General features: G+C 43.1%; 1 long non-coding RNA gene and 1 pseudogene across 1 annotated transcript; one reads left to right on the top strand and one right to left on the bottom strand.

Moving 5' to 3' along the window:
- Positions 1 to 268: 268 nt before the first annotated feature.
- Positions 269 to 1495, bottom strand: LOC115186701 (uncharacterized). Its single transcript, XR_003875842.1, has 2 exons — positions 820 to 1495; positions 269 to 498 (listed from the first exon to the last, which is right to left on the bottom strand). It is a non-coding gene; the product is annotated as an uncharacterized LOC115186701 (long non-coding RNA).
- Positions 1496 to 7936: 6441 nt separating this feature from the next.
- On the top strand, positions 7937 to 9288 carry LOC115186687 (E3 ubiquitin-protein ligase TRIM47-like; annotated as a pseudogene).
- The last annotated feature ends 6191 nt before the right edge of the window (positions 9289 to 15479 follow it).

Genomic DNA, 15479 nt, shown 5'->3' with positions numbered 1-15479 from the left:
CAACTTCTTCTTCTTCTATGGTATAATGGAGGTCCTCAAACCAACGTTAAAGGAGCATGGCGCCACCTACTGTGCTGGAGTGTGTTCAATCACGGTTTACACCATTTCTAAATCCTCCTACCTAACTCAGTACTTCTGAGAAAATAAAAAAGAGTCCTAGTAACTTCTAATAGACCCTCCCCCATCCCCCAAATCCCTTCCAACCCCCCATCCAACCCCCCATCCAACCTCAATGACCCTACACTTCAATCTTTCCCTCTCTTCAACATCCTTACAACAATATAACAACACATGCTCCACCGTTTCATTGACAATACCCTCCAGACACAAACCATTCACATGCTGCCAACCAGATGGAACGACCAGTTCAATGTACAATGTCCTAAACACAATCGAGGAAACACCACCTCTTCCTTCCTAATCTGATCTTTGAACCTTGGACCACCGACCTTTCTTTGGAGGGCATATAAATGCCGTCCCTTGTGCTCAGAGTCCCATCTCTTCTGCCACACATCTATCAAAATGTCTCTGATCTCACATTTGTCCTCACCTCTACCCAGTGAAACATTAATATATATGATATCTTGTTTTAAAGTTATTTTAGCTAACTAGTCTACAATTTCATTCCCTTCCACACCTGAATGTGCTGGGACCCAGCAGAATCTCACTACTAGACCCATTCTCTCAATTCTCCATAATAACATTAATACCTCCAATAGTAGGTCACTCCTAATAGATTTACCAGATGATAAACTATTCAATACAGACAGAGAATCTGAGGATACTATAATTCCAACAGGTTGTACGTCCTCCACCCACTGGAGGACAACTATTATCACCAACAGTTCAACTGAGTACACTGACAGTTCATCTGTTAGTCTTCTACATATCTGCACATCACATTCAGGAAGGTAAACACCTGCTCCTGTGTGTCCACTATCTGGGCCCTTGGATCCATCTGTGAAAAGAGGTAAAAAAGCATAACAACTTCTACCAATGTAATTGTCAACCAGTTTCCCTTCATCATTGACTTCTGACCCAATCTTTCCTTTTGTCTACCAAGGTTAGATCAACAACAGGATCTGGGAGTAACCATGGAGGAACATCCCCTATCACCACAGAAAGGGCCAACCTCCAACTCCCTGAAACCACTCTCATCAGCAAGCTTTCCAACTGTCCAACCAAAACCACTGCCTTGTCTACTAGTATATTCCCAACAGTCATCTAGAACAGTAGCAGTGGGATGCTCAACCTCACAGCCTTTCAACCCAATAAGATAATGTCAATTTATTACGTCGTATATCCAAAGGCATCTCACCTGCCTCAACTGGACTATAATATAAATCCATGATATTATGGGATACAAAATGGGAAAAGGGGAAATTATGATAATACTAAAAAACACCCTTCTAACTAAACCTACACTCATTAAAACCCACTACCCCATTCCACTACTTTGACCCTATCTGCTCCTGCACCAGGCCAACTAACCCTACACTCATTAAAACCCACTACCCCATTCCACTACTTTGACCCTATCTGCTCCTGCACCAGGCCAACTAACCCTACACTCATTAAAACCCACTACCTCATTCCACTACTTTGACCCTATCTGCTCCTGCACCAGGCCAACTAACCCTACACTCATTAAAACCCACTACCCCCATTCCACTACTTTGACCCTATCTGCTCCTGCACCAGGCCAACTAACACTACACTAATTTAAAAACCCACTACCCCCATTCCACTACTTTGACCCTATCTGCTCCTGCACCAGGCCAACTAACCCTACACTCATTAAAACCCACTACCCCCATTCCACTACTTTGACCCTATCTGCTCCTGCACCAGGCCAACTAACCCTACACTAATTTAAAAACCCACTACCCCCATTCCACTGATTTGACCCTATCTGCTCCTGCACCAGGCCAACTAACCCTACACTCATTAAAACCCACTACCCCCATTCCACTACTTTGACCCTATCTGCTCCTGCACCAGGCCAACTAACCCTACACTCATTAAAACCCACTACCCCCATTCCACTACTTTGACCCTATCTGCTCCTGCACCAGGCCAACTAACACTACACTCATTAAAACCCACTACCCCATTCCACTACTTTGACCCTATCTGCTCCTGCACCAGGCCAACTAACCCTACACTCATTAAAACCCACTACCCCATTCCACTGCTTTGACCCTATCTGCTCCTGCACCAGGCCAACTAACCCTACACTAATTTAAAAACCCACTACCCCCATTCCACTGCTTTGACCCTATCTGCTCCTGCACCAGGCCAACTAACCCTACACTCATTAAAACACACTACCCCATTCCACTACTTTGACCCTATCTGCTCCTGCACCAGGCCAACTAACCCTACACTCATTAAAACCCACTACCCCATTCCACTACTTTGACCCTATCTGCTCCTGCACCAGGCCAACTAACCCTACACTCATTAAAACCCACTACCCCATTCCACTACTTTGACCCTATCTGCTCCTGCACCAGGCCAACTAACCCTACACTCATTAAAACCCACTACCCCATTCCACTACTTTGACCCTATCTGCTCCTGCACCAGGCCAACTAACCCTACACTCATTATAACCCACTACCCCCATTCCACTACTTTGACCCTATCTGCTCCTGCACCAGGCCAACTAACCCTACACTCATTAAAACCCACTACCCCATTCCACTACTTTGACCCTATCTGCTCCTGCACCAGGCCAACTAACCCTACACTCATTAAAACCCACTACCCCATTCCACTACTTTGACCGTATCTGCTCCTGCACCAGGCCAACTAACCCTACACTCATTAAAACCCACTACCCCATTCCACTACTTTGACCCTATCTGCTCCTGCACCAGGCCAACTAACCCTACACTCATTAAAACACACTACCCCATTCCACTACTTTGACCCTATCTGCTCCTGCACCAGGCCAACTAACCCTACACTCATTAAAACCCACTACCCCATTCCACTACTTTGACCCTATCTGCTCCTGCACCAGGCCAACTAACCCTACACTCATTAAAACCCACTACCCCATTCCACTACTTTGACCCTATCTGCTCCTGCACCAGGCCAACTAACCCTACACTCATTAAAACCCACTACCCCATTCCACTACTTTGACCCTATCTGCTCCTGCACCAGGCCAACTAACCCTACACTCATTAAAACCCACTACCCCATTCCACTACTTTGACCCTATCTGCACCTGCACCAGGCCAACTAACCCTACACTCATTAAAACCCACTACCCCATTCCACTACTTTGACCCTATCTGCTCCTGCACCAGGCCAACTAACCCTACACTCATTAAAACACACTACCCCCATTCCACTACTTTGACCCTATCTGCTCCTGCACCAGGCCAACTAACCCTACACTCATTAAAACCCACTACCCCATTCCACTACTTTGACCCTATCTGCTCCTGCACCAGGCCAACTAACCCTACACTCATTAAAACCCACTACCCCCATTCCACTACTTTGACCCTATCTGCTCCTGCACCAGGCCAACTAACCCTACACTCATTAAAACCCACTACCCCATTCCACTACTTTGACCCTATCTGCTCCTGCACCAGGCCAACTAACCCTACACTCATTAAAACCCACTACCCCCATTCCACTACTTTGACCCTATCTGCTCCTGCACCAGGCCAACTAACCCTACACTCATTAAAACCCACTACCCCCATTCCACTACTTTGACCCTATCTGCTCCTGCACCAGGCCAACTAACCCTACACTCATTAAAACCCACTACCCCATTCCACTACTTTGACCCTATCTCCTCCTGCACCAGGCCAACTAACCCTACACTCATTAAAACCCACTACCCCATTCCACTACTTTGACCCTATCTGCTCCTGCACCAGGCCAACTAACCCTACACTCATTAAAACCCACTACCCCCATTCCACTACTTTGACCCTATCTGCTCCTGCACCAGGCCAACTAACCCTACACTCATTAAAACCCACTACCCCATTCCACTACTTTGACCCTATCTGCTCCTGCACCAGGCCAACTAACCCTACACTCATTAAAACCCACTACCCCATTCCACTACTTTGACCCTATCTGCTCCTGCACCAGGCCAACTAACCCTACACTCATTAAAACCCACTACCCCATTCCACTACTTTGACCCTATCTGCTCCTGCACCAGGCCAACTAACCCTACACTCATTAAAACCCACTACCCCATTCCACTACTTTGACCCTATCTGCTCCTGCACCAGGCCAACTAACCCTACACTCATTAAAACCCACTACTCCCATTCCACTACTTTGACCCTATCTGCTCCTGCACCAGGCCAACTAACCCTACACTCATTAAAACCCACTACCCCATTCCACTACTTTGACCCTATCTGCTCCTGCACCAGGCCAACTAACCCTACACTCATTAAAACCCACTACCCCATTCCACTACTTTGACCCTATCTGCTCCTGCACCAGGCCAACGGCCTGGGAGGACGGGACACCACCACTCAACACACCCTGGAACTCTTCTGAAGTCAAATCTAGTATGACCAAAGCAGTGACAACCTGTTGTGTATATACTGTATTCTATATAACTACTGCTGTCCACTTCATATGTATATACTGTATTCTATATAACTACTGCTGTCCACTTCATATGTATATACTGTATTCTATATAACTACTGCTGTCTACTTCATATGTATATACTGTATTCTAGTCATGGTTCATCCTATATAACTACTGCTGTCCACTTCATATGTATATACTGTATTCTAGTCCTGGTTCATCCTATATAACTACTGCTGTCCACTTCATATGTATATACTGTATTCTAGTCCTGGTTCATCCTATATAACTACTGCTGCCCACTTCATATGTATATACTGTATTCTATATAACTACTGCTGTCCACTTCATATGTATATACTGTATTCTATATAACTACTGCTGTCCACTTCATATGTATATACTGTATTCTAGTCCTGGTTCATCCTATATAACTACTGCTGCCCACTTCATATGTATATACTGTATTCTATATAACTACTGCTGTCCACTTCATATGTATATACTGTATTCTATATAACTACTGCTGTCCACTTCATATGTATATACTGTATTCTAGTCCTGGTTCATCCTATATAACTACTGCTGTCCACTTCATATGTATATACTGTATTCTATATAACTACTGCTGTCCACTTCATATGTATATACTGTATTCTATATAACTACTGCTGTCCACTTCATATGTATATACTGTATTCTATATAACTACTGCTGTCTACTTCATATGTATATACTGTATTCTATATAACTACTGCTGTCCACTTCATATGTATATACTGTATTCTAGTCCTGGTTCATCCTATATAACTACTGCTGTCTACTTCATATGTATATACTGTATTCTAGTCATGGTTCATCCTATATAACTACTGCTGTCCACTTCATATGTATATACTGTATTCTAGACATGGTTCATCCTATATAACTACTGCTGTCCACTTCATATGTATATACTGTATTCTAGTCCTGGTTCATCCTATATAACTACTGCTGTCCACTTCATATGTATATACTGTATTCTATATAACTACTGCTGTCCACTTCATATGTATATACTGTATTCTATATAACTACTGCTGTCCACTTCATATGTATATACTGTATTCTATATAACTACTGCTGTCTACTTCATATGTATATACTGTATTCTAGTCATGGTTCATCCTATATAACTACTGCTGTCCACTTCATATGTATATACTGTATTCTATATAACTACTGCGTTCCACTTCATATGTATATACTGTATTCTAGTCATGGTTCATCCTATATAACTACTGCTGTCCACTTCATATGTATATACTGTATTCTAGTCCTGGTTCATCCTATATAACTACTGCTGTCCACTTCATATGTATATACTGTATTCTAGTCCTGGTTCATCCTATATAACTACTGCTGTCCACTTCATATGTATATACTGTATTCTATATAACTACTGCTGTCTACTTCATATGTATATACTGTATTCTAGTCATGGTTCATCCTATATAACTACTGCTGTCCACTTCATATGTATATACTGTATTCTATATAACTACTGCTGTCCACTTCATATGTATATACTGTATTCTATATAACTACTGCTGTCCACTTCATATGTATATACTGTATTCTATATAACTACTGCTGTCCACTTCATATGTATATACTGTATTCTATATAACTACTGCTGTCCACTTCATATGTATATACTGTATTCTATATAACTACTGCTGTCCACTTCATATGTATATACTGTATTCTATATAACTACTGCTGTCCACTTCATATGTATATACTGTATTCTATATAACTACTGCTGTCTACTTCATATGTATATACTGTTTTCTAGTCCTGGTTCATTCTATATAACTACTGCTGTCCACTTCATATGTATATACTGTATTCTATATAACTACTGCTGTCCACTTCATATGTATATACTGTATTCTAGTCCTGGTTCATCCTATATAACTACTGCTGTCCACTTCATATGTATATACTGTATTCTATATAACTACTGCTGTCCACTTCATATGTATATACTGTATTCTAGTCCTGGTTCATCCTATATAACTACTGCTGTCCACTTCATATGTATATACTGTATTCTATATAACTACTGCTGTCCACTTCATATGTATATACTGTATTCTATATAACTACTGCTGTCCACTTCATATGTATATACTGTATTCTATATAACTACTGCTGTCCACTTCATATGTATATACTGTATTCTATATAACTACTGCTGTCTACTTCATATGTATATACTGTATTCTAGTCCTGGTTCATTCTATATAACTACTGCTGTCCACTTCATATGTATATACTGTATTCTATATAACTACTGCTGTCCACTTCATATGTATATACTGTATTCTATATAACTACTGCTGTCCACTTCATATGTATATACTGTATTCTATATAACTACTGCTGTCTACTTCATATGTATTTACTGTATTCTAGTCATAGTTCATCCTATATAACTACTGCTGTCTACTTCATATGTATATACTGTATTCTAGTCCTGGTTCATCCTATATAACTACTACTGTACATCTACTATTCTTCAGATATACTACAAATGTACTCCAAATTGTCTATGCATCACATCACAGTACACAATATATATATATATATATCATTGCTTGTCCTAATATTTTCTTTTACTTTTTAGATTTGCCCTCTGTGAGCTAGGAACACAAGCATTGTTAGATATTACTGCACTGTTGGAGCTAGGAACACAAGCATTTAGTTAGATATTACTGCACTGTTGGAGCTGGGAACACAAGCATTTAGTTAGATATTACTGCACTGTTGGAGCTGGGAACACAAGCATTTAGTTAGATATTACTGCACTGTTGGAGCTGGGAACACAAGCATTGTTAGATATTACTGCACTGTTGGAACCAGGAACACAAGCATTGTTAGATATTACTGCACTGTTGGAGCTGGGAACACAAGCATTTCACTACACCCGCGATAACATCTGATTAATATGTGTACGCGACCAATAAAATAAAATGTGATTGTATTGTTGAAAGTGTTAGATAATTCTCAATCCGTGTTGTGTCTTGTCTAAGAACAGCCCTTAGCCGTGGTTCTGTATAATAACCATATATCACACCTCCTCAGGACTTATTGATTTATAAGGCATTATAAAGGTCATTAAAATAATTCTAATATGTACTTCATAGAAACGGTTACCCTTTATATTCTAATAACTCACATTTTAAGATTCATTATTTCATTTATTCCATGTTAAGGGCTTAACCAAGGAACAAGACTATTTGTCTCCCTCTTGCTGTTGCATGCAGTTCCTCTCTCTTCCTCCCTCCCATCTAACCCCTCCCTCCCTCTAACCCCACCCCTCTGGCAGAACCAGGAAGTCCATCCCCCTCCCACAAACTCTCTTCTGAGGAAACGAAACTGATCTGAGTCTCTGTGTCGTCTGTCTGTGTGAGAGTGAACAACCGTCCAAATGGCTCAACAGGGAGTTCTGCTGGACCAGGACCAGTTCTGTTGTTCTGTCTGTCTGGATCTACTGAAGGAACCAGTCGCCATCCCCTGTGGACACAGTTACTGTAGGAGCTGTATTGAGGGCTGCTGGGATCAGGATGTTCTGAAAGGGGTCTATAGCTGTCCTCAGTGCAGAGAGACCTTCACTCCAAGGCCTACTCTGAGGAAAAATAACATGTTGGCTGAGCTGGTGGAGAAACTGAAGAAGACAGGACTCCAGGCTGCTCCCCCTCCTGCTCTGTGCTATGCTGGACCTGGAGATGTGGCGTGTGATGTCTGCACTGGGACCAGAAAGCAGAAAGCCCTCATGTCCTGTCTGGTGTGTCTGGCCTCTTACTGTGAGACTCACCTCCAATCTCACTACGAATTTCCTGCTTTGAAGAAGCACAAGCTGGTCAAAGCCACCGCACAACTACAGGAGAAGATCTGCTCTCATCATGACAAACTGCTGGAGGTTTACTGTCGTACCGATCAGCAGTGTATCTGTCTGATGTGTACAATGGACGAACATAAAGGCCATGATACAGTGTCAGCTGCAGCAGAGAGGACTGAGAAACAGGTAAGACCAGAACAACTTGTTGGTGACTGTCTGATAAACAAAGAATTAAAGATACAGTAGGAACTAAGGTTGTTTGAATATGAGATCATTGAAATGAAATGGATCCTCAGCAGAACAAATATGAACACAAACCTTGAGTATATTGATATGTCAACCCAGATTCTCCAGATGTATCACCATTTTATAATGTCAAACACTATTATCATTCTGAATGGCCTTTTATGAGTCCAAAGTTCAGTCTCAACCTGTTGATACATGTAGTCCTACCATAAAAACTATAATCATTCACATAGCAACAAATAAATATCATTTAGTAAATGGACCATCCATTTTTTAGACCTTCCTCTCTATGGGCCCTATGTCACATTACTATACTATTGATCTACTGGACTAATAAAGCTTGATAGCTCATTGAAGAGTGATTCTCCACAGAGGCAGCTGGGGATGAGTCAGCAGAAGGTCCAGCAGAGATTCCAGGAGAGAGAGAAGGAGCTGAAGAATCTCCAAAAAGCTGTGAAGTCTCTCAAGGTGAGTATTGTTGACCAGAGGAGACACACCATTTCACCTGTCTCCTCCAGTCAGAGAGAGAGAGAGAGAGAGGTAGAGGGGCCCCTATCCAATCCCACTGACCCCACTGTTGGGAACAGGTTGTCACTGCTGAGGCAGTGAAGAAAGTAGAGGAGGATGGGTCAAGGCTGAGGGATCCTGAGAGGATCCCTGTGAGTAGTAGATCTGTGACAGCACAGAGGGATGGGCCAACCAGTGATATATGCTTCAGTAAGGTTGGCTTCTTAGTGTATTTGGTCATACTAGATTTGACTTCAGAAGAGTTCCAGGGTGTGTTGAGTGGTGGTGTCCCGTCCTCCCAGGCCGTTGGCCTGGTGCAGGAGCAGATAGGGTCAAAGTAGTGGAATGGGGGTAGTGGGTTTTAATGAGTGTAGGGTTAGTTGGCCTGGTGCAGGAGCAGATAGGGTCAAAGTAGTGGAATGGGGTAGTGGGTTTTAATGAGTGTAGAGTTAGTTGGCCTGGTGCAGGAGCAGATGGGGTCAAAGTAGTGGAATGGGGTAGTGGGTTTTAATGAGTGTAGGGTTAGTTGGCCTGGTGCAGGAGCAGATAGGGTCAAAGTAGTGGAATGGGGTAGTGGGTTTTAATGAGTGTAGGGTTAGTTGGCCTGGTGCAGGAGCAGATAGGGTCAAAGTAGTGGAATGGGGGTAGTGGGTTTTAATGAGTGTAGGGTTAGTTGGCCTGGTGCAGGAGCAGATAGGGTCAAAGTAGTGGAATGGGGTAGTGGGTTTTAATGAGTGTAGGGTTAGTTGGCCTGGTGCAGGAGCAGATAGGGTCAAAGTAGTGGAATGGGGTAGTGGGTTTTAATGAGTGTAGGGTTAGTTGGCCTGGTGCAGGAGCAGATAGGGTCAAAGTAGTGGAATGGGGTAGTGGGTTTTAATGAGTGTAGGGTTAGTTGGCCTGGTGCAGGAGCAGATAGGGTCAAAGTAGTGGAATGGGGTAGTGGGTTTTAATGAGTGTAGGGTTAGTTGGCATTTTGCAGGAGCAGATAGGGTCAAAGTAGTGGAATGGGGGTAGTGGGTTTTAATGAGTGTAGGGTTAGTTGGCCTGGTGCAGGAGCAGATAGGGTCAAAGTAGTGGAATGGGGTAGTGGGTTTTAATGAGTGTAGGGTTAGTTGGCCTGGTGCAGGAGCAGATAGGGTCAAAGTAGTGGAATGGGGTAGTGGGTTTTAATGAGTGTAGGGTTAGTTGGCCTGGTGCAGGAGCAGATAGGGTCAAAGTAGTGGAATGGGGGAGTGGGTTTTAATGAGTGTAGGGGTAGTTGGCCTGGTGCAGGAGCAGATAGGGTCAAAGTAGTGGAATGGGGTAGTGGGTTTTAATGAGTGTAGGGTTAGTTGGCCTGGTGCAGGAGCAGATAGGGTCAAAGTAGTGGAATGGGGTAGTGGGTTTTAATGAGTGTAGGGTTAGTTGGCCTGGTGCAGGAGCAGATAGGGTCAAAGTAGTGGAATGGGGTAGTGGGTTTTAATGAGTGTAGGGTTAGTTGGCCTGGTGCAGGAGCAGATAGGGTCAAAGTAGTGGAATGGGGGTAGTGGGTTTTAATGAGTGTAGGGTTAGTTGGCCTGGTGCAGGAGCAGATAGGGTCAAAGTAGTGGAATGGGGTAGTGGGTTTTAATGAGTGTAGGGTTAGTTGGCCTGGTGCAGGAGCAGATAGGGTCAAAGTAGTGGAATGGGGTAGTGGGTTTTAATGAGTGTAGGGTTAGTTGGCCTGGTGCAGGAGCAGATAGGGTCAAAGTAGTGGAATGGGGTAGTGGGTTTTAATGAGTGTAGGGTTAGTTGGCCTGGTGCAGGAGCAGATAGGGTCAAAGTAGTGGAATGGGGGTAGTAGGTTTTAATGAGTGTAGGGTTAGTTGGCCTGGTGCAGGAGCAGATAGGGTCAAAGTAGTGGAATGGGGTAGTGGGTTTTAATGAGTGTAGGGTTAGTTGGCCTGGTGCAGGAGCAGATAGGGTCAAAGTAGTGGAATGGGGTAGTGGGTTTTAATTAGTGTAGGGTTAGTTGGCCTGGTGCAGGAGCAGATATGGTCAAAGTAGTGGAATGGGGTAGTGGGTTTTAATGAGTGTAGGGTTAGTTGGCCTGGTGCAGGAGCAGATAGGGTCAAAGTAGTGGAATGGGGGTAGTGGGTTTTAATGAGTGTAGGGTTAGTTGGCCTGGTGCAGGAGCAGATAGGGTCAAAGTAGTGGAATGGGGTAGTGGGTTTTAATGAGTGTAGGGTTAGTTGGCCTGGTGCAGGAGCAGATAGGGTCAAAGTAGTGGAATGGGGGTAGTGGGTTTTAATGAGTGTAGGGTTAGTTGGCCTGGTGCAGGAGCAGATAGGGTCAAAGTAGTGGAATGGGGGTAGTGGGTTATAATGAGTGTAGGGTTAGTTGGCCTGGTGCAGGAGCAGATAGGGTCAAAGTAGTGGAATGGGGTAGTGGGTTTTAATGAGTGTAGGGTTAGTTGGCCTGGTGCAGGAGCAGATAGGGTCAAAGTAGTGGAATGGGGGGTAGTGGGTTTTAATGAGTGTAGGGTTAGTTGGCCTGGTGCAGGAGCAGATAGGGTCAAAGTAGTGGAATGGGGTAGTGTGTTTTAATGAGTGTAGGGTTAGTTGGCCTGGTGCAGGAGCAGATAGGGTCAAAGTAGTGGAATGGGGTAGTGGGTTATAATGAGTGTAGGGTTAGTTGGCCTGGTGCAGGAGCAGATAGGGTCAAAGTAGTGGAATGGGGTAGTGGGTTTTAATGAGTGTAGGGTTAGTTGGCCTGGTGCAGGAGCAGATAGGGTCAAAGTAGTGGAATGGGGTAGTGGGTTTTAATGAGTGTAGGGTTAGTTGGCCTGGTGCAGGAGCAGATAGGGTCAAAGTAGTGGAATGGGGTAGTGGGTTTTAATGAGTGTAGGGTTAGTTGGCCTGGTGCAGGAGCAGATAGGGTCAAAGTAGTGGAATGGGGTAGTGGGTTTTAATGAGTGTAGGGTTAGTTGGCCTGGTGCAGGAGCAGATAGGGTCAAAGTAGTGGAATGGGGTAGTGGGTTTTAATGAGTGTAGGGTTAGTTGGCCTGGTGCAGGAGCAGATAGGGTCAAAGTAGTGGAATGGGGGTAGTGGGTTTTAATGAGTGTAGGGTTAGTTGGCCTGGTGCAGGAGCAGATAGGGTCAAAGTAGTGGAATGGGGTAGTGGGTTTTAATGAGTGTAGGGTTAGTTGGCCTGGTGCAGGAGCAGATAGGGTCAAAGTAGTGGAATGGGGTAGTGGGTTTTAATGAGTGTAGGGTTAGTTGGCCTGGTGCAGGAGCAGATAGGGTCAAAGTAGTGGAATGGGGGTAGTGGGTTTTAATGAGTGTAGGGTTAGTTGGCCTGGTGCAGGAGCAGATAGGGTCAAAGTAGTGGAATGGGGTAGTGGGTTTTAATGAGTGTAGGGTTAGTTGGCCTGGTGCAGGAGCAGATAGGGTCAAAGTAGTGGAATGGGGTAGTGGGTTTTAATGAGTGTAGGGTTAGTTGGAAGGGTTTTATTTAGTATTATCATAATTTCCCCTTTTCCCATTTTGTATCACAAAGTAAAATAGATTTATATTATAGTCCAGTTGGGGGCAGTAATACAACATATTGGAAGCCAACCGCCGTTAAACTCCAAAGAAGAAGAAATTTTATATTATGTCTATGTACAGTGTTGTAACGATGTCTCTCTCTCTCATTCCATCACTTTCATGGTAGTTGGTTGTGTGGGTCTCTGGTTATGAATGGGATGCTGACAGACAATCGTTGATGGATATTTATAGAGCTCTGATCAGGACGACAATTGATTACGGGTGTATAGTTTATGGAACAGCAGCAAAGACTTAAGCTGGACAGAATCCAGTATATAGCTTTAAGGATATGTATTGGTGCATTTAAATCAACATCTGTATGTGTCTTACTAGTGGAGGCAGGTGAGATGCCTTTGGGTATACGGCGTAAGAAAATTGTCATTAGCTTATTGGGTTGCAAGGCTGTGAGGTTGAGCATCCCACTGCTACTGTTCTAGATGACTGTTGGGAATATACTAGTAGACAAGGCAGTGGTTTTGGTTGGACAGTTGTAGGTATCAATGTTATTATGGAGAAATGAGAGAATGGGTGTAGTAGTGAGATTCTGCTGGGTCCCAGCACATTCAGGTTTGTAGGGCTCTTTTTTATTTTCTCAGAAGTACTGAGTTAGGTAGGAGGATTTAGAAATGTTGTAAACCGTGATTGAACACACTCCAGCACAGTAGGAGGCGCCATGCTCCTTTAACGTTGGTTTGAGGACCGCCATTAAACCATAGAAGAAGTTGGCAATGTGAGGTTTTGTGGTTCGTGAAGAGTGCAGCTATTCTTTTGCCTATTTTCCAAATGTATTTTCTCATGGTGGGAGGGTTTGTTTATCGGTTTCCTCTGTTTATCGGTTAGAGTTGAGGGGGGAGTAGGGTAGTTTGATGTCCTCAACCGAGTGGAGAAGAAACGCTGTCTCTTCAGGTGCGTTGTGGAGAATGGTGTGGAGGAATTATTGATCCTGGTCGGTGAACAGGTGGGAGAGGAACATATACACTCTGTATCCAGAATGGTGTGGAGGAATTATTGATCCTGGTCGGTGAACAGGTGGGAGAGGAACATATACACTCTGTATCCAGAATGGTGTGGAGGAATTATTGATCCTGGTCGGTGAACAGGTGGGAGAGGAACATATACACTCTGTATCCAGAATGGTGTGGAGGAATTATTGATCCTGGTCGGTGAACAGGTGGGAGAGGAACATATACACTCTGTATCCAGAATGGTGTGGAGGAATTATTGATCCTGGTCGGTGAACAGGTGGGAACATATACACTCTGTATCCAGAATGGTGTGGAGGAATTATTGATCCTGGTCGGTGAACAGGTGGGAACATATACACTCTGTATCCAGAATGGTGTGGAGGAATTATTGATCCTGGTCGGTGAACAGGTGGGAGAGGAACATATACACTCTGTATCCAGAATGGTGTGGAGGAATTATTGATCCTGGTCGGTGAACAGGTGGGAGAGGAACATATACACTCTGTATCCAGAATGAACAAGGCGTAGGTTGTGGTAATGTAAAAGGTGAGTCTTGTTACCCGGCTAGTTACCAGTATGATTTATGTGAGGGGGTGTGTTGGTGCTGATTTCAACAAGAGTAGTGGTGTCTAATCTGCCTACGTTTATTACCACCGAACAGATCAGTAAAGAGTTGGTTCGTTTTGCTAAATGTGGAAGTGTTTTTCTGAACGAAATTCAAGGTTAAACAGGGGAGGGGTGGTACACAGGGTTTGTTAGCACAGAGGAGCCCAGTGATATAATATTATATATATAATATTACTATATGTCCCAGCTGTTTGCTGTGGTTTTGAAGTAATTCTCTTCCAGCCCGCGTTAACCTTGTAGGTTTACCTCAGGTAACTTATTATTAACTAACCTTGTAGGTTTACCTCAGGTAACTTATTATTAACTATCCTTGTAGGTTTACTTCAGGTAACTTATTATTAACTAACCTTGTAGGTTTACCTCAGGTAACTTATTATTAACTAACCTTGTAGGTTTACCTCAGGTAACTTATTATTAACTATCCTTGTAGGTTTACCTCAGGTAACTTATTATTAACTATCCTTGTAGGTTTACCTCAGGTAACTTATTATTAACTAACCTTGTAGGTTTACCTCAGGTAACTTATTATTAACTATCCTTGTAGGTTTACCTCAGGTAACTTATTATTAACTATCCTTGTAGGTTTACCTCAGGTAACTTATTATTAACTATCCTTGTAGGTTTACCTCAGGTAACTTATTATTAACTATCCTTGTAGGTTTACCTCAGGTAACTTATTATTAACTATCCTTGTAGGTTTACCTCAGGTAACTTATTATTAACTATCCTTGTAGGTTTACCTCAGGTAACTTATTATTAACTATCCTTGTAGGTTTACCTCAAGTAACTTATTATTAACCATCCTTGTAGGTTTACCTCGGGTAACTTATTAACTATCCTTGTAGGTTTACCTCAGGTAACTTATTACTAACTATCCTTGTAGGTTTACCTCAGGTAACTTATTATTAACTAACCTTGTAGGTTTACCTCAGGTAACTTATTATTAACTATCCTTGTAGGTTTACCTCAGGTAACTTATTATTAACTATCCTTGTAGGTTTACCTCAGGTAACTTATTATTAACTAACCTGGTAGGTTTGTGCAAAGTTGTTTCTAAATGGCTGCTGGGTAATTTGATATGTGTTGAAATCTGTTGGTTCGTAGACATCAAATAG

Source organism: Salmo trutta, unplaced genomic scaffold (assembly GCF_901001165.1).
Source record: "Salmo trutta unplaced genomic scaffold, fSalTru1.1, whole genome shotgun sequence".
Lineage (NCBI taxonomy): Eukaryota > Metazoa > Chordata > Actinopteri > Salmoniformes > Salmonidae > Salmo > Salmo trutta.
The sequence above is the reverse complement of the archived record's forward strand: the minus strand, read 5'-3'. Positions and strand labels throughout refer to the sequence as shown.